Raw genomic sequence first — 23971 nt, 5'->3', positions numbered from 1 at the left:
GAGGACTGAGCACGCCCCCATTCTCATCAATGGGGCTGCAGTGGAGCAGGTTGAGCGCTTCAAGTTCCTTGGTGTCCACATCACCAACAAACTAACATGGTCCAAGCACACTAAGACGGTCGTGAAGAGGGCACCATAAAACCTATTCCCCCTCAGGAGACTGAAAACATTTGGCATGGGTCCTCAGATCCTCAAAAGGTTCTACAGCTGCACCATCGAGAGCATCCTGGTTGGTATGGCAATTGCTCGGCCTCCGACCGCAAGGCACTGCAGAGGGTAGTGCGAACGGCCCAGTACATCACTGGGGCCTAGCATCCTGCCATCCAGGACCTCTATTACCAGGCAGTGTCAGAGGAAGGCCCTAAAATATGTTGAAAACTCCAGCCACCCTAGTCATAGATTGTTCTCTCTGCTACCGCACGGCAAGCGGTAGTGGAGCTTCAAGTCTAGGTCCAAAAGGCTTCTATACAGCCTCTACCCCCAAACCATAAGACTCCTGAAAATCTAGTCAAATGGCTACCCAGACTATTTGCAGTGCCCCCTCACCCTCTCTTTACACCACTGCTGCTCTCTGTTGTCATCTATGCATAGTCACTTTTATAACTCTACCTACATATTACCTGAACTAATCCGGTGCCCCCGCACATTGACTCTGTATCGGTACTCCCCTGTATATAGTCTTACTATTTTTATTTTACTGCTGCTTTTTGTTATCCGTATTTCTTTGAGACTATTGTTGGTCAGGGGCTTGTAAGTAAGAATTTCACTGTAAGGTTGTTGTATTTGGCGCATGTGACTAATAACATTTGATTTGAAAGTTAGCTATAGTAACCCCAAGTATAAAATTGTAAATAATGGCTACTTCTCAGTAACTGTCAAGAGGAGTAAAACAGGGTTGTCCTCTATCGTCATATCTATTTATTATGACCATTTGACATGTTGGCTATTAAAATCAAAGCCAACAATAATATCTTGGTGCTTGAAATCTAGGGCTTAAAAACAAAGATGCCATTGTACGCTGACAATTTCTTTTAAATCCACAATTTGGATCCCTGCACAGCCTCATAGAGGATCTAAATAATTTCTCTTAGCTCTCTGGATTACAACCGAACTATGATAAGTGTGCCATATCACGTACTGGATCACAACAAAATTTTACTTTTACATTACCTTTCAGTTTACCAATAAAATTATCTAATGGTGAAGTGAACATAATCGGTATTCATATCCCAAAATAAATAAACGCACTGTCAGCAGCCCGAGTACTTTGAGGTTGCTCTAAAGCGGAAAGGTGGAATAAACGAGTCAGGAGCAGATTTTCTTAATTGAACAAAGTTCTCTATTGAGGTATTTCTTCTTAAACACTATCAAGGATGATCTCCCAAGGAAAACACAAATCTTCTTTACAAGAACAATGAACATAAGGAGTATCTTTAAACTATAACATAAATCACCGGTGTGTCACTGCTCAACGACCCGTCCATGGAGAGCTCCCTCTGGGTGGTGGTCCGGATTTGTGGTGGCCATTCCCAAGAGGTAGTTTGTCCCCTTCTTCTCCCTTCCGAAAGGTACGTCCTCTCCTTTGGAGAAGCAAACACTATTTTCTTTCTCCCCTCTCTGCCGGTTCCCTCCTCTTTCTTGTAGTGGAAAGAAAATAGCTCATTAGTACCGTTACTGTGTTGCCTAATTGCCTCTGATCACCTTGACTCACATGCCGGGCTGGGCTACTGTCCATGGGAACAGCCTGCCCTCTGGTGGTCCTTCCACAGCTCTCACTACAGTACATTTTAATAGAAAGTTAGCAAAAGTAGATAAGATCTTACTACTATGGAAAGGTAAATACCTGTCTATTTGTCTAAAAACCTCCCAGATTAATTATTTAGTCTTATCCCAGTTTCGTTATTTACTTATGGCCCTGCCTACACTGAACGACCTTTCAAAAAAAAAAAGAGCAAAAAAAAAAGCCAGACAAAATTAAACGGGCTTAATTATATAATGAATATGAATTCGGAGGGCCAAAATTATGCAAATATTGAACCTCTCACTAAAGGCTTCATACAAAAGTTATACTTAAGTCTGAACTGGTTTAAAAATCAAATCAAATTTTATTGGTCACACACATGGCTAGCAGATGTTAATGAGAGTGTAGTGAAATGCTTGTGCTTCTAGTTCCGACAATGCAGTAATATCTAACAAGTAATTTAACAATTTCACAACAACGACCTTATACACACAAGTGTAAAGGAATGAATAAGAATATGTACTTTGGCAGACCAGGGGGTTTGGTCAAGACGTTTACACAAATCAGACACGGACAGAGTAGGATTAGCTTGGTTTCAAGGGTGTTTATTTAAATAATAAATCAAAAAGAAAAGGATAGGTCTCCCACATGAGACCCTCTCTGGGATACCGTCTTCTGGGCTCCGGGTCTTGTTGTATCCTGTCGGGATCAAAACTGCACTCACTCCGGTTACCTCTGTAACCGTCCCCAAATATACGGGAGTCATTTCTTCCCCCACTCTCTCCCTGTGTGCTGCTCTTCTGGCAGCTTTATGGGCCTTGCACAGCTGGTGAGCAATCAGCCCTTGATTACTCACAAACTCCCAATCAGCCCCAATTAGTCCTGGACGGAGCACCCGTCGAGACCTGGCACATCCAGCAGATGGAGCCATCGCCTCGTGATGTATACACCGTCTCTCACCAGGCCTCGACGAGTCTCCCTCTGGTGGCTGACCTGCTGTACGCCACAGTACATATAAATATATGGGTGAGAGATGGCCGAACGGCATAGGCAAGATGCAGTAGATGGTATAGAGTACAGTATATACAGTGGGGCAAGAAAGTATTTAGTCAGCCACCAATTGTGCAAGTTCTCCCACTTAAAAAGATGAGAGAGGCCTGTAATTTTCATCATAGGTACACTTCAACTATGACAGACAAAATTAGAAAAGAAAATCCAGAAAATCACATTGTAGGATTTTTTTTAGGAATTTATTTGCAAATTATGGTGGAAAATAAGCATTTGGTCACCTACAAACAAGCAAGATTTCTGGCTCTCACAGACCTGTAACTTCTTCTTTAAGAGGCTCCTCTGTCCTCCACTTGTTACCTGTATTAATGGCACCTGTTTGAACTTGTTGTCACGCCCTGGTCTTAGTATTTTGTGTTTTCTTTATTAATTTGGTCAGGCCAGGGTGTGACATGGGTTTTGTATGTGGTGTGTTTTGTCTTGGGGTTTTTGTTAGGTATTGGGTTTGTATTATAGGAGGGGTATCTAGCATAGTCTATGGCTGTCTGGAATGGTTCGCAATCAGAGGCAGGTGTTTATCGTTGTCTCTGATTAGGAACCATATTTAGGCAGCCATATTCTTTGAGTGTTTTGTGGGTGATTGTTCCTGTCTTTGTGTTTGTTGTCACCAGATAGGCTGTTTAGGTTTTCTCACATTTATTGTTTTTGTTAGTTTATTCATGTATAGTTTTCTTCATTAAAAAACATGAATAACAATCACGCTGCATTTTGGTCCGCCTCTAAATCAAATCAAATCAAATTTTATTTGTCACATACACATGGTTAGCAGATGTTAATGCGAGTGTAGCGAAATGCTTGTGCTTCTAGTTCCGACAATGCAGTAATAACCAACAAGTAATCTAACTAACAATTCCAAAACTACTGTCTTATACACAGTGTAAGGGGATAAAGAATATGTACATAAGGATATATGAATGAGTGATGGTACAGAGCAGCATAGGCGAGATACAGTAGATGGTATCGAGTACAGTATATACATATGAGATGAGTATGTAAACAAAGTGGCATAGTTAAAGTGGCTAGTGATACATGTATTACATAAGGATGCAGTCGATGATATAGAGTACAGTATATACGTATGCATATGAGATGAATAATCTAGGGTAAGTAACATTATATAAGGTAGCATTGTTTAAAGTGGCTAGTGATATATTTACATCATTTCCCATCAATTCCCATTATTAAAGTGGCTGGAGTTGAGTCAGTGTCAGTGTCAGTGTGTTGGCAGCAGCCACTCAATGTTAGTGGTGGCTGTTTAACAGTCTGATGGCCTTGAGATAGAAGCTGTTTTTCAGTCTCTCGGTCCCAGCTTTGATGCACCTGTACTGACCTCGCCTTCTGGATGATAGCGGGGTGAACAGGCAGTGGCTCGGGTGGTTGATGTCCTTGATGATCTTTATGGCCTTCCTGTAACATCGGGTGGTGTAGGTGTCCTGGAGGGCAGGTAGTTTGCCCCCAGTGATGCGTTGTGCAGACCTCACTACCCTCTGGAGAGCCTTACGGTTGTGGGCGGAGCAGTTGCCGTACCAGGCGGTGATACAGCCCGCCAGGATGCTCTCGATTGTGTATCTGTAGAAGTTTGTGAGTGCTTTTGGTGACAAGCCGAATTTCTTCAGCCTCCTGAGGTTGAAGAGGCGCTGCTGCGCCTTCTTCACGATGCTGTCTGTGTGAGTGGACCAATTCAGTTTGTCTGTGATGTGTATGCCGAGGAACTTAAAACTTGCTACCCTCTCCACTACTGATCCATCGATGTGGATAGGGGGTGTTCCCTCTGCTGTTTCCTGAAGTCCACAATCATCTCCTTAGTTTTGTTGACGTTGAGTGTGAGGTTATTTTCCTGACACCACACTCCGAGGGCCCTCACCTCCTCCCTGTAGGCCGTCTCGTCGTTGTTGGTAATCAAGCCTACCACTGTTGTGTCGTCCGCAAACTTGATGATTGAGTTGGAGGCATGCGTGGCCACGCAGTCGTGGGTGAACAGGGAGTACAGGAGAGGGCTCAGAACGCACCCTTGTGGGGCCCCAGTGTTGAGGATCAGCGGGGTGGAGATGTTGTTGCCTACCCTCACCACCTGGGGGCGGCCCGTCAGGAAGTCCAGTACCCAGTTGCACAGGGCGGGGTCGAGACCCAGGGTCTCGAGCTTGGTGACGAGCTTGGAGGGTACTATGGTGTTGAATGCCGAGCTGTAGTCGATGAACAGCATTCTCACATAGGTATTCCTCTTGTCCAGATGGGTTAGGGCAGTGTGCAGTGTGGTTGAGATTGCATCGTCTGTGGACCTATTTGGGCGGTAAGCAAATTGGAGTGGGTCTAGGGTGTCAGGTAGGGTGGAGGTGATGTGGTCCTTGCCTAATTAATAGCCCCCAGATACTATGTCCTTGTATATACATACATACATACATACATACATACATACATACATACATACATACATACATACATACATACATACATACATACATACATACATACATACATACATACATACATACATACATACATACATACATACATACATACATACATACATACATACATACATACATACATACATACATACATACATACATACATACATACACTAAGTTGACTGTGCCTTTTTCAACAGCTTGGAAAATTCCAGAAAATTATTTAGAAGCTTCTGATAGGCTAATTGACATAATTTGAGTCAATTGGAGGTGTACCTGTGGATGTATTTCAAGACCTACCTTCAAACTCAGTGCCTCCTTGCTTGACATCATGGGAAAATCCAAAGAAATCAGCCAAGACCTCAGAAAACAATTTGTAGACCTCCACATGTCTGGTTCATCATTGGGAGCAATTTCCAGACGCCTGAAGGTACCACGTTCATCTGTACAAACAATAGTATGCAAGTATAAACACCATGGGACCACACAGCTGTCATACCGCTCAGGAAGGAGATGCGTTCTATCGTGCAAAAGGTTTGACCCAAGTTAAACAATTTAAAGGCAATGCTACCAAATACGAATTGAGTGTATGTACATTTCTGACCCACTGGGAATATGATGAAAGAAATAAAAGCTGAAATAAATCATTCTCTCTACTATTATTCTGACATTTCACATTCTTAAAATAAAGTGGTGATCCTAACTGACCTAAGAAAGGGAATTTTTACGACGATTAAATGTCAGGAAAACTGAGTTTAAATGTATTTGGTTAAGGGGTATGTAAACTTCCGACTTCAACTGTTTTCTGTGTGTGTGTATATATATTTGTGTGTGTGTGTGTGTGCATATCTCTCTATCCTTCCCTCTGCATGCTGTAAAATGTTGATAACTAATGGGTTGTAAAAGTTTTTTACACAATTGCTGAGTGTTGCACATTTGAAAAGCAGGCAGTGACATTAAACCACCATGTAAAGACGTTTTCAACATCAAATAATAGTTGGTCAGTTTCAATTAATCCAGTCATTCATTATGTTTGGAGGCCATTGGGAGTAAATTGCCTTCAATATCATTAAGGTCTCCTCGAGCTATTGGGCTGTCAGCAGCCACTGACTGATATGATATTTAATGATGTCATACATCAGCCATGCCGTATAGATGTCCCGTCATCCACTTGATTATTTTATTCCGCCTTGGTCGCCCTAGAAGGAGAGGCCATTTGTTGCTAGTTGTCCATTGGCCCTGCAGTGTAGAACACTGGGGTGACCTGCCCCTGACCTCTACTAGTCTCTTTTTCTCCCTCTTCTCTCAGGTCTTGTTCTCTCCATCACTATCCGTCTCTCTCTCTGGCAGGTTGAGGGTGGTCGAGGGGTGCGTTCCAGATACAGCATCACCACACAGCTCCTCATCCTCTACTATATTCTGTCCTATGAAGAGGCTCTACTGGCCAATACTAAATAAAGTTGGTACGTATCCTGCTGTACAGTGTCTCCTCCTGGCTATGTACCATAGGGTATGCTACTCCTGAACTCCATTCATTCAGCCACACTTGGCTTCTCTCCGAGCCACCCTGTTGCTGCTTATTCTTCTCCTCCTCTTTCATTGTTTTCTCCTCCATTGAAGTTGGTATGCTGTGTTTGAGAAGGTCAGAGAGAGAAAGTGTGTCGTGGAGCCAAGAGAAAGACGGGTTTTCTCCTTTGTTGTTAAGCTACTAGGAGACTCTTTATTGCTTTGGGGGTTTCCTTCCCCCAGCTAGGCTTTCTCTCAGGAGAGGTGTTACCTAGGGCTGTTGTGGTGATCATATTACTGCTACACCAGCAGTCATGGGTCATGACTGCAGTAAAATAATCTCCTCTTATGCACTAATGGCCTGGTACACAGGGCTCTATAGTACCTCTAACTACTCTGACATCAATGCAAGTGCAATCAAAAATCACATCAAACATTTATCAAAAGAGTATTGTGCTTTTTAAACTCACCTCACTGTGTTTGATCAATTTGAAGAAAGAAGTTCAACAATGGGTTAAAACTGAGTGGAAACATGGTCATTGTGGATGTTGTTTCAAAGCCTGTTTCAAATGAATGAAACAATGAAATGGACAGCGCTTTCTAAGGTGAAGATGATTAATTCAAAGCACCCATACACATATTAGAGCTTATGCATACGCTTAGGCCTGTATATGAGCCCAAGCCTGAAAAAACAAAACTGAATTAAAATGATTATTGTGCGGTTATACATTACATTGCCTACCGCATATTACGCACGGCAGAAAACATTAAAACTGATTTAAGATATATTTATATTTATTATGGATCCCTATTCTCTTCCTGGGGTCCAGCTAAATTAAGGCAGTTTATACAATTTTAAAAACATTACAATACAGATTTTGCAACACATTGTGTGCATTCAGGCCCCTAATTCATCACTAACACACATCTACAGTACTAAATCCATGTGTATGTTATTGTGTGTATGCATGTGTCTGAACCTATGTTTGAGTTGCTTCACAGTCCCCACTGTTCCATAAGATGTATTTTTAGCAGTTTTTTAAATACCATTTTTACTGCTTGCATCACTTACTTGATGTGGAATAGAGTTCCATGTAGTCATGGCTCTATGTAGTACTGTGTGCTTCCCGACTCTTCTGGACTTGGGGACTGTGAAGAGACCTCTGCTGGCATGTCTTGTGGGGTATGGACGGGTGTCCAAGCTGTGTGCTCGTCACTTTGACAGCTCGTCAACATGTCAATACCTCTCACAAATACAAGTAGTGATGAAGTCAATCTCTCCTCCACTTTGAGCCAGGAGAGATTGACATGCATATATTATTAATGTTAGCACTCTGTGTGCATCCAAGGGCCAGCCGTGCTGCCCTGTTATGTGCCATTAGAAATTTTCCTAAGTCCCTTTTTGTGGTTCCTGACCACACGACTGAACAATATAGTCCAGGTGCGACAAAATTAGGGCCTGTAGGTCCTGCCTTGTTGATAGTGCTGTTAAAACTTCTTCAGGCTAGGGTCCTTTTTTATCAATTTCCGCCTGACTGACGTGCCCAAAGTAAACTGCCTGCCATATCAGGCCCAGAAGCCAGGATATGCATATAATTGGTACCATTGGAAAGAAGACACTTTTCAGTTTGTAGAAATGTTTAAATAATGTAGGAGACTATAACACAACAGATATGGTAGGAGAAAATCCAAAGATAAACCAACCGGAATGTTTTTGTTTGGTTGAGAGCCCATACTCTTACAATGGAAAGTATAGGGAAATAATTAAATCTAGCTCCCAGTATGGGCGATAAACCTAACAAGACCGCATTCCATAGCATGAGTTAATGTTTCTGTTCTATAAGGTACCAGGGAGAGATGGCTCGTGGCCAGACCCTGTTTTATACACAATGAGAACAGTTTTTAAAGCAGATACTGTCTGTTAATTATTTAGTATCTTTCATACAAATCTTAACCTTGTGACCCATTCCATACATCTGTTGTTTGTCATGAACATTCAGGAGGATGTAAAAACCCTATAAAAAAGGGTTATATTATTTGTCTCGGGGCTATCAACAAATCATCTGAGGGTGATTCGTCGACCAGCCATCGTTATTGCAGAGCACTCAATCGATTCACTTTATATATGTGTGTTGTATTGACCTGCACCCTTATTAATAAGTGAATAAAGATTTAGTTTAAGTATAACTCTGTCTTGTGTGATAAGTTTGTCTCCTCATTTGATAGTAAATTAATTAACCACCACAGCGCATATCAGCAGTTTGTATGTGGATTGTATGTGTGGAGGCCTGGACATGTTCATGTTAATGGTCAATTACAGTGAGACCGGCAGTCTTTCGCATGACAATAACTGACAAAATGTAATATTTTCCACATCCCTAGTGTTACCTACTACACTTAACAGAATCAGTATTTCTTGGATGATAAGAGGTCTTCCCACCTTTCGTTAGTCATCATTTACATCAGTGTTCGTTTAATAATATGCTCTGCTTTCCTCTTAATTGTTGTGTTGATCTAAGTGCCGATATACCCTCCAAGCGGAAATAAGGATTCCCATCAGTGGTGTGTTAATGAAGCCATGTCAGTAAAGAATCACCCCACTCTGGAAGCACTCACACTGGGTGTTTTTAAATGGACAGCAGGGCCAAATTAACCTCTCCTCTCCTTCCTCTCACCTCAGCTCTGTTGCAGAGGAAGCCCAAGTCGTACTCTGCAACACTCATGGACCAGATCCTCATCAAATACCTAATCACCCAGGCCCAGGGCCTGCAACAGGAGCTGGGGGTAAGTACAGCAAATGTACAGGGTATCCCTAAGTATTTATTACAGTAAGAAGAGGTTAGCGCGTCTTTGAATGTACATATTGTTAATCGTCATATTTTAAAGATGAACCAGTATCTGGGCAAAGGTGATGAATGAAATGACAAATATGACGAGATCTCCTTTCTGCCCAAAAAGCTACCATTCACGCTACCATTCACTAGCTCTGCAAGTGTTATATTGTCAAATTACTTTCGTTACTCACCAAATATGCCTGGCCTGGCTGCAACTATGATAATTTACTGCCGTTTCACACAGTATGTACGTCCAAGAAAGGTATAAAAAATTATAATACAAGCAACCAAAAAAAGATAAATGTAGCATTTTTGACCAGAAGAGGCACCTTTTGTGGAAGTACATGCCGGGTTTAACGGCAGTAAATGACAATAGTTGCATGCAGCTGAATGGTAGCTTTCTGGGCGGAGAGGAGATCTCGTCATATTCCACGCCTCCTTTGCCCAGATACTGGTTCAAAGCCTTACTCAGCACCCAGATCATTCAACTGTATAATTTGTAACTTTAACTGTAAAGTGCAATTTGTTATATATTTTTTTACCTGATATCTGATATATGTGTTAATGTTATGAAAGCAGCTAGTCAGCCTACTGATTAACCTACAACACTTTCTCTTTAGGGCCTCCGGGAAGTTCAGGTACTCACCCTTTTGCCAGGTAGCCAGTGTTTAGTGTAGGCTTCTATCAACCTAATGCAAACTGTTCTTACCTGCCAATTTGTTACACTGTGTATTATTTTGGAGGACAATATTCAAACCAACTTGTTTCAGAGTATTAACCTTTAGGGTCAGCATTCTTTTTCCTTTGCTTGTTTTAATGTGACATGTCTTTTAACTCCTCTCCCCCAGGCCTCCACTTGGTCTTGCTGCGTCTGCTGGCCACCAACTACCCCCACCTGTGTATGGTGGAGGACTGGGTGTGTGAGGTGGTGGTGACAGGAACCCTGCCTCTGTTTCGGAGGATGCTGCTCACCTCTAACACTTGTAGATACTCCACAACGGTGAGACTGGAGAGAGTGAGGGAGAGGGAATGTGGTAGGGAGGGGGGTCGTAGAGTAGGAAGTGGAGAAAGGGGTTTAGGGTTGGAGAGAAACAGTTCTGGGAATGGGGAGTTTACATCTGATTTTATAGGGATAGTTTGTACAGACCTAGATAGACCTAGATAGAGCTCAATAAAGAGTCTATTGTGCAGAGTCGGGCTAAGGGAGTGTAGGGTCGGCAGGGTAGCCTAGTGGTTAGAGTGTTGGACTAGTAACCGAAAGGTTGCAAGAGCTGACAATGCACAAATCTGTCATTCTGCCCCTGAACAGGCAGTTAACCCACTATTCCTAGGTTGTTATTGAAAATAAGAATTTGTTCTTAACTGACTTGCCTAAATGAAGGTAAAAATAATAAAGTGGTTGGGAGTCAATACAGGGGAGGTGGTATAGACTCAGTATTAGTGAGTGGGATTAACACAGGGTCATGTTATGAATAGGAAATTCAGGTGGCTTTAGGAACAGTGTATTGTAACCCTGCAGTAAAGGCTTCAGTGTCTGGAGGATTATCATGCCTCTAATAGAGATGGAGCCCCCTGATGGATCATCATGGCACCCTATTCTCTATATAGAATTGTCGTAGTAGTGTAATATGTAGGGCATAGGGTGCCACTAAACACTTTCTCCCTGTCACAGAATCAGCCCTACTACTCCTGCATAACTCCAAGGCACTGCTAACCTAATGTAATGTCATCTGTAAAACTACTACAGACTGCTATCTGATTTGGAGGGAAATAACCTACACACTATTTAATCCAACATTCAAAAGAGACATTTTCTTTGTAAAAAATACAATTCTAAATGATAATCTTAATGTGGAGTTTTTTTCTTCTGGATGTGTCACTGAAACAAGTGGCTGTTTTTAGAAAAGGAGGAGAGGGAGAAAGAGGAAGGGACAGAGGGAGAAGGCCCAGAGGTGACGGTCTCCTGTATTACAGTAGACACAGAAAGAGGAATAAAGAGAGGAGGGCTCCTACACTGCAGCAGAACTGAGGCTTAATGCTGCTCAGTGGAGGCTGGGATGCAAGCAGTGCTTTTATATCATGGTGATATTAACAGCCTCTGTTAGGGAGGTTGACCTTTTTAAGTGTATGACTCCGCTGCAGAACAGTGAGGGGTTGCTCTCTTTCCTTTCTACCCACGCCATCTGTTCCCTCCATCCATGTTGATGTGAATTAACTGGACAAATGAAAGCAAGCCTCACCATTGACCTATGCTATATCACCTTCAAGCTGTTATCTGGTTTCAGATCAGTGGAGTGGAAAGAAAGAGAGACATCCTAGTTCAGGATTATAAAATCCATTGAAAGTGCTTTTTATTCAAGGACTAGGTTTGATTTCTGTCCGGGAAACCAACCCTAAATGTACTGTATTAAGATTCCAGTCATGTCTCCCACTAAATACTCTTATCACCCTCTCTCCCCAGCCTTCCAGAAGGTTCTGTCCAGTGGTCCTAGACTGATGAGGATGCTGGACCACCTGACCCTGCTGTCATCTGGAGACCTGATCCCCTACGCTGAGGCTCTGATGGATAGCATGGGGCTCCTGCTGGGCCCTGGGGTCCCCGACGCATCCCCCAGACCCTAAACAAGCTCTGGATGGTCCTCAACACCGTCATGCCCCTCAGGTCAGCACGATAAAGTTAGGGTTATGGGAAGGGCTGGCTCAATGGATAGTACAAACAGGGATGGGCCCAACTCTTGAGAGTAAATGTCAATTACATCAATTTAAAAAAAAAATGTAAATGAGAAATTGGACAGGTTCAGGTTGCACTGTTGCAATGTGTCTCAAAACGTTTTCTGTCGACTGAACATGCTCCTGCTTTCTGTCCCTGAATGAGTGTTGTAACTGGGTCATGTTCAGTTGGCCACAGCATAGCAAAACATTCTGTCCCTGTGTTAGCCAGGTTGTGGGTGATGATGGTGAATGCGCTGCAGCCCTCAGTGAAGATGCTGAGGCAGCAGAGGTACACTCAGAACCTGATGGTGGACCCCCTCATCGTGCTGTGCAGTGACCAGAGAGTCTACAGGTAGAGTATTACTACCTTTCCTACTGCACCTGTTGCTTTGCTTACTATTTTGCATTAGATCACTATATTTAAGAATGTTGTACAATGAAAAGTGTTCAAAAGGAAATTGTTATCAAGTATTTAGTTTAGGTATTTTTTTCAGGACAAAACAATGCTTACTGAGCCTGGAATATGTTTGACATTAATCAGATAATGAAGTATACATATAATATGTGAGTAATTTCACTAAGTGGGCAATTCCACGGTAAGAGTGATGCTGAGACTCAGATTTTTCGAAATGTATGTAAAACTAAAGCCAATGATTGCAAAATTAAACAAACCATACAACTCTATGCACAGGGACAAGGAATGTGTTCTTGTCCATTTTTCCGTGGACACGGTTAAAAGTAGTCTCCGCATCACTCTGTTATAGTGGAATTGCCCATGCCTAAAATTGAACATATCTATTGTGTGTTATTTCACCACAAAATATTTTTTTTGTACATGTGAGTAAATAAACTGTTTGTCCCCAGGTGTCCCCCACTGATGGACATTGTCCTCCACGTGCTGACCAGCTACCTGCTGGCCTCCAAGGCCTACCTCAACCTCCTAAAGGAGACCACAGACTTTGACCCTCTCTAACCTGGGCCTAGGACAGGCTGGACAGCCAGAGGTCACCAGAGAAGAGCTTAAGAACGCCCTGCTGGCTGCACAGGTAACACACAGGGACAGATACACACACTCATACATGTGCACACACACACAGTGTATAGTATGTCAGTCATTTTAGTTGTAAGTAGAATCCCACATGGTGTGTGTCTTGTGTTTCTTTCTGCCTCCAGGACAGTGCAGCAGTCCAGATCCTGCTGGAGGTGTGTCTGCCCACCTCAGAGGAGCAGCAGGGGCCCCTAAGGACCGTGGCCAGGTGCGATGCTGGGAGCCTGCTAAGGAGGATGAGGGGCTACTCAGTGACCTACAAGAGGTGCAGTGTCACATCTGCTATCTGCTGTACCAGATGTTCATTGCTGACCCCAACATCGCCAAGCTGGTGCACTTCCAGGTAAACCCTTCTACTACGTAGAAGAGATGTTCTTGCCAAATTCTAATCTCAAATTCTAGCCCTTTTGTCGATAAGGCTCCGAGAGCTGAAAGGATCATGTTTATATGATCACATGTCAAGGCAGCATTTAGTCATAACAAACAGCATAACCAAATGGTGTCTTCCATAAGATTATAAGTGTGCCACAGAAGTGCTGTTGTCAGTGATCTGTGCCTGAGTGGTGAGAGGGGAATCAGTTGCCTGCAGCCTGAATGACTGCAGCAGTCCCAGACAGTCCCAGTAGTAGGACGCTGCCATATGTTTCACTTCATCAACCCAATCCTGCCTCTCTGTCGCAGTAATCCTGCATGCCTGGATCCATGCTGTGCACACAAGCTGCTGTGTGTGTGTTTACATCACAAGACAGAAGAACCTCAGTCAAAGGCAAAACTAAAGCCTGTCGCATGCTTCCCAAACATTTAGCGCATATATTATGATTACATTTTTATGTTTTTATTAGTTTATTTTTTTCCGGCTGTTCGAGCACACATTTTGTTCTTGAGGCAAGTCTAAGTTGGGTAGCCGAAGTCTACGCCCCTTTGTCTGTGATTTGGTCAACAGTACTACTCCTAGTAGGAGTGGGAACTATGGACGGGATTCTTCAATTAAGTGTTTATCACTCAACAAGAGATGACTTGTTTTCATGCAAGTTTTTTCACTTCAGAAATATTGCACCAGACATCTTAGTTAGATGTAAAATTGCACGACTAAGACCTAATTACAGATTTCTTGATTTATTTTGGATGAATTCAGACTATTTTGAGTAAGTGTGTACCGGCTAGGTTGCTACGGCATCTCAAGAGGAACACACAGTAATATTGCTTTTTTGTTTTTCAGACAAAGGTCTTTATAAGGTAGTGCAAGGCACAGATGTTCGCTTCACCGAGTTCTCCTCTCATTTTCTCTCTCAGGGTTGCCCTCAAGCTTTACTACCTCTGACTGTGGTAGGCATTCCCTCCATCCATATCTGCCTGGACTTCATCCCAGAGCTGTCTGGCCCAGCCCCAGCTGAGGAAACAGGCATCCAAGCCCACAACCCTGAGCTACATTAGCCCTGTGTCTTCTTCAGGGTTTTCTACTGAACAACAATATAAAGGCAACATGTAAAGTGTTGGTCCCATGTTTCATGAGCTGATGTTAAAGATCACAGAAATGTTCTGTGCGCACAGAAAGCTTATTTCTCTAAAATGTTGGCCACAAATTAGTTAACGGTGCCTTTGGAAAGTATTCAGACTCCTTGACTTTTTCCACGTTTTGTTAGGTTATAGCCTTATTCAAAAATTATTATTTTTCTCCCTCATCAATCTGCACACAATACCCCATAATGGCGAAGCAAAAACAGTTTTTTATTTATTTATGGAAATATCACATTTACATAAGTATTCAGACCCCTTACTCAAGCTTTGCACACCTGTATTTCGGGAGTTTCTCCCATTCTTCTCTGCAAATCCTCTCAAGTGCTGTCAGGTTGGAAGGGGAGTGTTGCTGCACAGCAATTTTCAGGTCTCTCCAGAGATGTTTGATCGGATTCAAGTCCAGGCTCTGGCTGGGCCACTCAAGGACATTCAGAGACTTGTCCCGAAGCCACTCCTGTGTTGTCTTGGCTGTGTGCTTAGGGTCATTGTCCTGTTGGAAGGTGAACCTTCGCCCCAGTCTGAGGTCCTGAGTGCTCTGGAGCAGGTTTTCATTAAGGATTTCTCTGTACTTTGCTCTGTTCATCTTTCCCTCGATCCTGACTAGTCTCCCAGTCCCTGCCACTGAAAAACATGCCCACAGCATGATGCTGCCACCACCATGCTTCACCGTAGGAATGGTGCCAGATTTCCTCTAGACTTGACACTTGGCATTCAGGCCAAAGAGTTCAATCTTCGTTTTGTTGGAATTGGCTAAACTTTGAACATTTGAGATATTAAATAGATGATAGAGACGGAAACTTGAATAGAAAGAGTATGTAAAAAAAAGCCAGAAGGCTTTGGAATGTGTTTGATGGAGGAGAGGAGAGTGATGTGTTGATATAGGGAAGACAGATGGATATCTGTGGATTAGGTGAAGGAGGGGTTGAGGTCAGGAGGTGAGGGTTGAGGTCAGTTCCCCTTAAGGGAGTAATCAGGGTTAGTGTCTGGTTACCTTCTTTCTTTTGGGCATAAACTAAGGATGGAGAGAGGGAGTGTCTTAGGTAGGATGTATATAACTGTGGTGTCTGAAATGTTTTGCTGTCTGATTACAGCTGTACAGAACCTTTAGGAATAATTCAACTTGGTTAATGCTTCTCTAGTGTCCGTGAGTTATTTAATCAGAAAAATAAGAACCTAACAGTTTCATCAGACCAGAGAATCTGTTTCTCATGTTCTGGGAGTCTTTAGGTGCCTTTTGGCAAACTCCAAGTGGGCTGTCATGTGCCTTTTACTGAGGAGTGGCTTCCGTCTGGCCACTCTACCATAAAGGTCTGATTGGTGGAATGCTGCAGAGATAGTTATCTTTCTGGAAGGTTCTCCCATCTCCAGAAAATGAACTCTAGAGCTCTGTCAGAGTGACCATCGGGTTCTTGGTCACCTCCCTGACCAAGGCCCTTCACCCATGACTTGCTCAGTTTGGCTGGGGGGGCAGCTTTTGGAAGAGTCTTATAAGAATGATGGAGACCACTGTGTTCTTGGGGACCTTCAATGCAGCATACCTTTTTTGGTACCCTTCCCCAGATTTGTGCCTCGACACAATCTGGTCTTGGATCTCTACGGACAATTCCTTCGACCTCACGGCTTGGATTTTGCTCTAACATACACTGTTATCTGTGGGACCTTGTATAGACCGGTGTGTGCCTTTCCAAATCATGTCAAATCAATTGAATTTACCACAAATGGACTTTAAGTTCTAGAAACATCTCAAGGATGATCAATGGAAACAGGATCCACCGGAGCTCAATTTTGAGTCTCATAGCAAAGGGTCTGAATATGTCAAGGTATGTTTTTTATTTTTGCTAGCATTTCTAAAATCCAGTTTTTGCTTTGTCATTATGGGGTATTGTGTGTAGATAAAAACAACAACAGTTTAATCCATTTTAGAATAAGGCTGTAACGTAATGTGGAGGGAATAAAAGTCAAGATGTCTGAATACTTTCTGAAGGCACTGTACATCCCTGTTAGTGAGCATTTCGCCTGTGCCAAGATAATCCATTGACCTGACAGGTGTTGCATATCAAGAAGCTGATTTAACAGCATGATCATAACACAGGTGCACCTTGTGCTGGGGACAATAAGGCCACTCTAAAATGTGCATTGTTGTCCCACAACACAATGCCACAGATGTCTGAAGTTTTGAGGGAGCGTGCAATTGGCATGCTGACTGCAGGCTTGTCCACCAGAGCAGCTGTTGCCAGATAATTGAATGTTCATCTCTGTACCATAAGTCACCTCCAATGTCGTTTTAGAGAATTTGGCAGGACGTCAAACCGGCCTCACAACCGCAGATCGTGTGTAACCACGCCAGCCCAGGAACTCCACATCCAGCTTCTTCACTGGCGGGATCATCTAGGTCAGCCACCCTGCAGCTGATGAAACTGTGGGTTTGCACAACCAAAGAATTTCTGCCCAAACTGTCAGAAATCATTTCAGGGAAGCTCATCTGCGTGCTCGTCATCCTCACCAGGGTCTTGACCTGACTGCAGTTTAGCATCGTAACCGACTTCAGTGGGCAAATTATCATCTTTGATGGCCACTGGCACGCTGGAGAAGTGTGCTCTTCATGGATGAATCCCAGTTTCAACTGTGCCGGGCAGCTGGCAGGCAGCATGTATGGCGTTATGTGGGCCGAGCGGTTTACTAATGTCAACGTTGTGAACACAGTGCCCCACGGTGGTGGTGGAGTTATGGTATGGGCAGGCATACGCTACAGACAACAAACACAATTGCATTTTATCGATGGCAATTTGAATGCACAGAAATACCGTGACGAGTTCCTAAGGTCCATTGTTGTGCTATTCATCCGCTGCCATCACCTCATGTTTGAGTATGATAATGCACGGCCCCTGTCGCAAGGACCTGTCCACAATTCCTGTAAGCTGAAAATGTACCAGTTCTTCCATGGCTTGCATACTCACCAGACAGGTCACCCATTGAGCATTTTTTGGAATGCTCTGGATCGACGTGTACGACAGCGTGTTACAGCTCCGGACAAATATCCATCAACTTTGCACAGCCATTGAAGAAGAGTGGGACAACATTCCACAGTCCGCAATCAACAGCCTGATCAACTCCGTCGGTCACACTACATACTGCCTGTTTTTTTTAATGAATCTGTGACCTACATATGCTGTATTCCCAGTCATATGAAATCTATAGATTGGGGCCTAATTAATTTATTTCAATTGACTGATTTTCCTTCATTGAACTGTAACTCAGTAAATCTTTGAAATTGTTTCATGTTGCGTTTTTATATGTTTTGTTCAGTGTACATCAATTAGTTTCCAGGCTACAAAATGTATATGCCTGTATTCATTTATAATGGAAATTTCTCTGGATGTGAAGGACTGGCATTAACTGTGGTTCTTGTCCCCCTCTACAGATTTTTGCTATCCAGCTGCTGTCCCACCTGTGTTCCCAGTACACAGTCCCTCAGTGTGGCACGTCTGGCTGTCAGCGTCATGGCTACCCTGCTCACAGCTCCCTCCCTCCCTCCCTCCCTCCCTCCCTCCCTCCCTCCCTCCCTCCCTCCCTCCCTCCCTCCCTCCCTCCCTCCCTCCCTCCCTCCCTCCCTCCCTCCCTCCCTCCCTCCCTCCCTCCCTCCCTCCCTCCCTCCCTCCCTCCCTCCCTCCCTCCCTCCCTCCCTCCCTCCCTCCCTCCCTCCCCTTACTACATGTCCTACTTGCTGTGCCTCCCTTTCTGTACTTTAATATGTTACTGCCATCTCCTGGTGGGTCTCTGTTAGTGCAGTATTACTCATGATATACTTTTTTTCTGTTTGTACTCACTTCCCTGCTGTTCATGAAGTTTTTGTATTTTTCATGCCCACTCTGCTGTGCCTGGTGGCATTCTGCCAGGCCTTCCCTCCGCTCTACGATGACGTGGCGGCCCTGCTTGTGCAGGTGGGACAGGTCTGTGCCTCAGATGTTGCCACCGAGGCCAGGGATATCGACCTGCTCATCGGCAGTAAGTTTGTGTGTGTTTATGACTCTTAAACCGCAGTCCCTGTGGTTATATCTGCAGGCAGGGTGAGTTTAGGGTCATGAAATATTGTGTGGATGAAGGTGGGTGGTGTGCTGATTGAATAGAAAGAAAACAATGCATTAAAAATCCATAAATGTACCATTCATATCTATAGGCTACTTTTAGGGTTTTCTTTCGTTATTTTTTTATCTGGCATTAGTGCGTAGCCTAAGTTTTAAGGGCTAACTGTATGCTCAACAAATTTATTGCCAAATGCTTTTGAAAAAGTTAAAGTCGATCCACTGAGGCAAAAAGGGCAACGTCGGAGATTAATTCAACAACAGAGAACCTGCAAATGGAGAGTTGAAAGTAAATCGAAGGGAAGGCCAGAACAGTAGATGAAGTGGTTAAAGAGGATGATACCTGTGCTGGATATGTTATGTGTGATGATTGTGAGGCGCTATACAAATTTGACAGGCACAAGACAGGGACTTCAAAATGGCACATCAAGGGAATTGTACTGTTCAGATGGGTTAAATGGAAGAGTAGCCTAACTGAAATCTGGACACTGACTGTAAGTCTAAACCTCTCACATAGCCTAATTTAATATTAACTCCTGCCGAATTAAGCTTTTCTTGCAGTAAAATTATACACCAGATATAGATGTTGTTTAGAGAACAGGGGTGGTGAAATGTTTTCTTTCTTTCAGCTCTCATGAGAGAATTCATGTACGAATGGGGGCCGTTTGTAAAGGTGGTGATGCGATCTTAATCAGCATCATAAAATCTGATAGTATTTCAACCACTTAAAATAATATGCATCCAAGCTGAACTGAAATCATATCAAAAACATGTTGGGTAGTTTGAACCGCTTTTAATTTCCTTAAAACCAGTCGGGCGGTTGCGAATGGGTTATTAGCCATTGCGTGTGAGTTAACCAACAGCTGACCCGCGCATCACTTGTGTTTTGTCTGTGAGATTAAATAAAAATATGTTTTCGTATGCTATGCATCTCATTCTAGTTGCCATGTTTCACTCCAGTCTTTCCCCTGTTATTGATTGAGTAGTGTTGGACCTAATTATTGGAGAAGCCGAAGACCATGACCTGGATTGATATTTTGGAATGCTGGCATAGATTTACTCATTAGTGTAATTACATCAGTGACGTGATCGATTCGCAGTCGATTTCACCAAAATGTCAGTCTATTCTGGAGTTCAATGACAAGGTGCACTTCAATGGAGAAAGTATATGTCCTGAACCATATAGAGTCATTTCTAAAGGTGTATCAAGGCAGATGGCAAATTCAATAAATGTAAAATATTATATATTGGCTAACAGTTGAGGAAATACTGACTGCGTCATCTGTTTTTACAAGTTTTATAACTTACACATACACCTACCCCAACAGACATGCCAGAGGGGGTCTTTTCCCAGTCCCCAGGTCCAGAACCAATTCTAGGAAATGTACAGTATTTTACAGAGCCATGAGTGCATGGAACTCCCGTCTTATTTAGTGCGTGAACAGCAAACCTTGTTTCAAAAAACAAATAAAGCAACATCTCACGGCACAACCATGTGACCTACTTGTTGTGTGTATATATAGACAAGTACAGTTGAAGTCGGAAGTTTACATACACTTAGGTTGGAGTCATTAAAACTCGTTTTTCAACCACTCCACTAATTTCATGTTAACAAACTGTAGTTTTGGCAAGTCGGTTAGGACATCTACTTTGTGCATGACACAAGTCATTTTTCCAACAATTGTTTACAGACAGATTATTTCACTTATAATTCACTGTATCACAATTCCAGTGGGTCAGAAGTTTACATACACTAAGTTGACTGTGCCTTTAAACAGCTTGGAAAATTCCCGAAAATTATGTCATGGCTTTAAAAGCTTCTGATAGGCTAATTGACATAATTTGAGTCAATTGGAGGTGTACCTGTGGATGTATTTCAAGGCCAATCTTCAAACTCAGTGCCTCTTTGCTTGACATCATGGGAAAACCAAAAGAAATTAGCCAAGACCTCAGCAAAAAAATTGTTGACCTTCACAAGTCTGGTTCATTCTTGGGAGCAATTTCCAAATGCCTGAAGGTACCACGTTCATCTGTACAAACAATAGTACGCAAGTATAAACACCATGGGACCACGTAGCCGTCATACGACTCAGGAAGGAGACGAGTTCTGTCTCCTAGAGATGAACGTACTTTGGTGCGAAAAGTGAAGATGCTGGAGGAAACAGATTCAAAAGTATATATATCCACACTAAAGAGAGTTCTATATCAACATAACCTTACAGGCCGCTCTGCAAGGAAGAAGCCACTGCTCCAAAACCGACATAAAAAGCCAGACTACGGTTTGCAACTGCACATGGGGACAAAGATCGTCCTTTTTGGAGAAATGTCCTCTGGTCTGATGAATCAAAAAAATAACTGTTTGGCCATAATGACCATTGTTTTGTTTGGAGGAAAAAGGGGGACGCTTGCAAGCAGAAGAACACCATCCCAACCGTGGAGCACGGGGGTGGCAGCATCATGTTGTGGGGGTGCTTTGCTTCCGGAGGGACTGGTGCACTTCAAAATAGATGGCATCATGAGGAGGAAAATTAGGTGGATATATTGAAGCAACATCTCAAGACATCAGTCAGGAAGTTTGGTCGCAAATGGGCAATGACCCCAAGCATACTTCCAAAGTTGTAGTAAAATGGGTTAATAATGGCAATCACAAAGCCCTGACCTCAATCCTATAGAAAATTTGTGGGCAGAACTGAAAAAGCTTGTGTGAGCAAGGAGGCATACAAACCTGACACACTTATACCAACTCACCAGGTATATCTCTCTGGTCACCCCCAAAACCAATTCTTTCTTTGGCCGCCTCTCCTTCCAGTTCTCTGCTGCCAATGACTGGAACAAACTACAAAAATCTCTGAAACTGGAAACACTTATCTCCCTCACTAGCTTTAAGCACCAGCTGTCAGAGCAGCTCACAGATTACTGCACCTGTACATAGCCCATCTATAATTTAGCCCAAACACCTACCTCTTTCCCTACTGTATTTATTTATTTATTTAGCTCCTTTGCACCCCATTATTTTTATTTCTACTTTGCACATTCTTCCACTGCAAATCTACCATTCCAGTGTTTTACTTGCTATATTGTATTTACTTTGCCACCATGGCCTTTTTTTTGCCTTTACCTCCCTTATCTCACCTCATTTGCTCACATCGTATATAGACTTGTTTCTACTGTATTATTGACTGTATGTTTGTTTTACTCCATGTGTAACTCTGTGTCGTTGTATGTGTCGAACTGCTTTGCTTTATCTTGGCCAGGTCGCAATTGTAAATGAGAACTTGTTCTCAACTTGCCTACCTGGTTAAATAAAGGTGAAATAAAAATATATATTAAAAAAAAGAAGCTCTGTCAGGAGGAATGGGCTAAAATTCACCCAACTTATTGTGGGAAGACTGTGGAAGGCTACCCAAAACATTTTACCCAAGTTAAACAATTTAAAGGCAATGCTACCAAATACTAATTGAGTGCATGTAAACTTCTGACCCACTGGAAATGTGATGAAAGAAATAAAAGCTGAAAGAAATCATTCTCTCTACTATTATTCTGACATTTCACATTCTTAAAATAAAGTGGTGATCCTAACTGACCTAAAACAGGGAATTTTTACTCTGATTAAATGTCAGGAATTGTGAAAATCTGAGTTTAAATATATTTGGTTAAGGGGTATGTACATTTCCGACTTCAACTGTATGTGTAACTGATAGATGCACACACTACATGTTAATGTATTTAAATGGTAAATTATTTTGTCCTTTGTCTTTTTCGTTACATGTTGGACCCCAGTAAGACTAGCTGTCGCCATTGGCGTCAGCTAATGGGGTTCCTAATAAATCAAATCAAATACATACCCTCTCCCTCCTTCCCTTTGTCCCCTCCCGCAATTTGCCCCCCTCCCCTCTGTCCCTTAGGGTTGCAGTATCTGAAGGAGAAGCCCTGGGAGGTGTTGGTACCAGGAAGGGGTCAGTCCAAGCTGAGGTTTCCACAGAGGGCAGCAGAGGAGCTGGGTGGTGCTGACCCAGATGTCAAGCTCTGCTACCATATAGAAACCACCTTCATGGACATTGGCACCAGCCTCCATGGACTACAAACACAGAGACTTGCAGGTGGAGAAAGTACTGGGGCTGGAGGAGGGTTGTAGATTTAGATATGAGTGTTATTTTCAATATGTACTGTATGTTGTAGTGTGTATGCAATGTCAGTGTTTTGTAGGTGTTGAAAGATACAATTTGCTATAGGTCTGTTTTCTTGACCCCTGTGAACATATCTTTTTCTAATCTGCATGTCTTATTTTTCCCAGCAAAAACATATATTTTTGAAGTGGTCAGGTGACATTGTGTTTTTATACAGTAAACTCAGCAAAAAAAGAAATGTCCTCTCACTGTCAACTGCATTTATTTTCCACAAACATGTGTAAATATTTCTATGAACATAAAAAGATTCTACAACTGAGACATAAACTGAACAAGTTCCACAGACATGTGACTAACAGAAATTGAATAATGTGTACCTGTCCCGCAGGTGTGATGTTCAGAGGTACCGATCTTGTGCAGGTGTTGTTAGACGTGGTCTGCCACTGCGAGGACGATCAGCTGTCCGTCCTGTCTCCCTGAGGTGTTTCAGTCCTCCAGGACCAGTCTCCTATCTCTGCAGTAGTTATAATTCCACAGATTCCTGTCAGAGTTCTAGTGGTTTTGGCCCCCAGGTTTATCTTTTCAGTGTGTCCCTCTGGGGCCATGCTACAGTTTACCGCACAGGGGCCTTCTATTGCCAATCCCGCTGCTGGGCTTAGAGCTAGAATACAGCATCGACTGCCTGCTATCAGTGAAGGCATCTGTCTCAATTATAATCAGCCAGGGGAAGTGTTTGCTTAGACACACCAACCACTTACCTATTATCATCATTATACCTCTTTTGACAGGTTCTTAAACAGCTGTTATACAACCTAGCCGGCACTCTGCATTCATTACAAGAGTGTTTTTGTAACATTTTAAACTGCTTGACTGCTGCTGATTGTGTACTAGAGAGAGGGAGACGTGTGGTGTGTGAACCATCTTCAT

General features: G+C 42.9%; 1 pseudogene; it reads left to right on the top strand.

Moving 5' to 3' along the window:
* Nucleotides 1-23266, top strand: part of LOC112229115 — a 53601-nt pseudogene extending 30335 nt beyond the window's left edge.
* The last annotated feature ends 705 nt before the right edge of the window (nt 23267-23971 follow it).

Source organism: Oncorhynchus tshawytscha, linkage group LG30 (genome assembly GCF_018296145.1).
Source record: "Oncorhynchus tshawytscha isolate Ot180627B linkage group LG30, Otsh_v2.0, whole genome shotgun sequence".
Classification (NCBI taxonomy): domain Eukaryota; kingdom Metazoa; phylum Chordata; class Actinopteri; order Salmoniformes; family Salmonidae; genus Oncorhynchus; species Oncorhynchus tshawytscha.
Note: the sequence above shows the minus strand (reverse complement) of the source record. Positions and strands in the feature narration are given on the sequence as shown.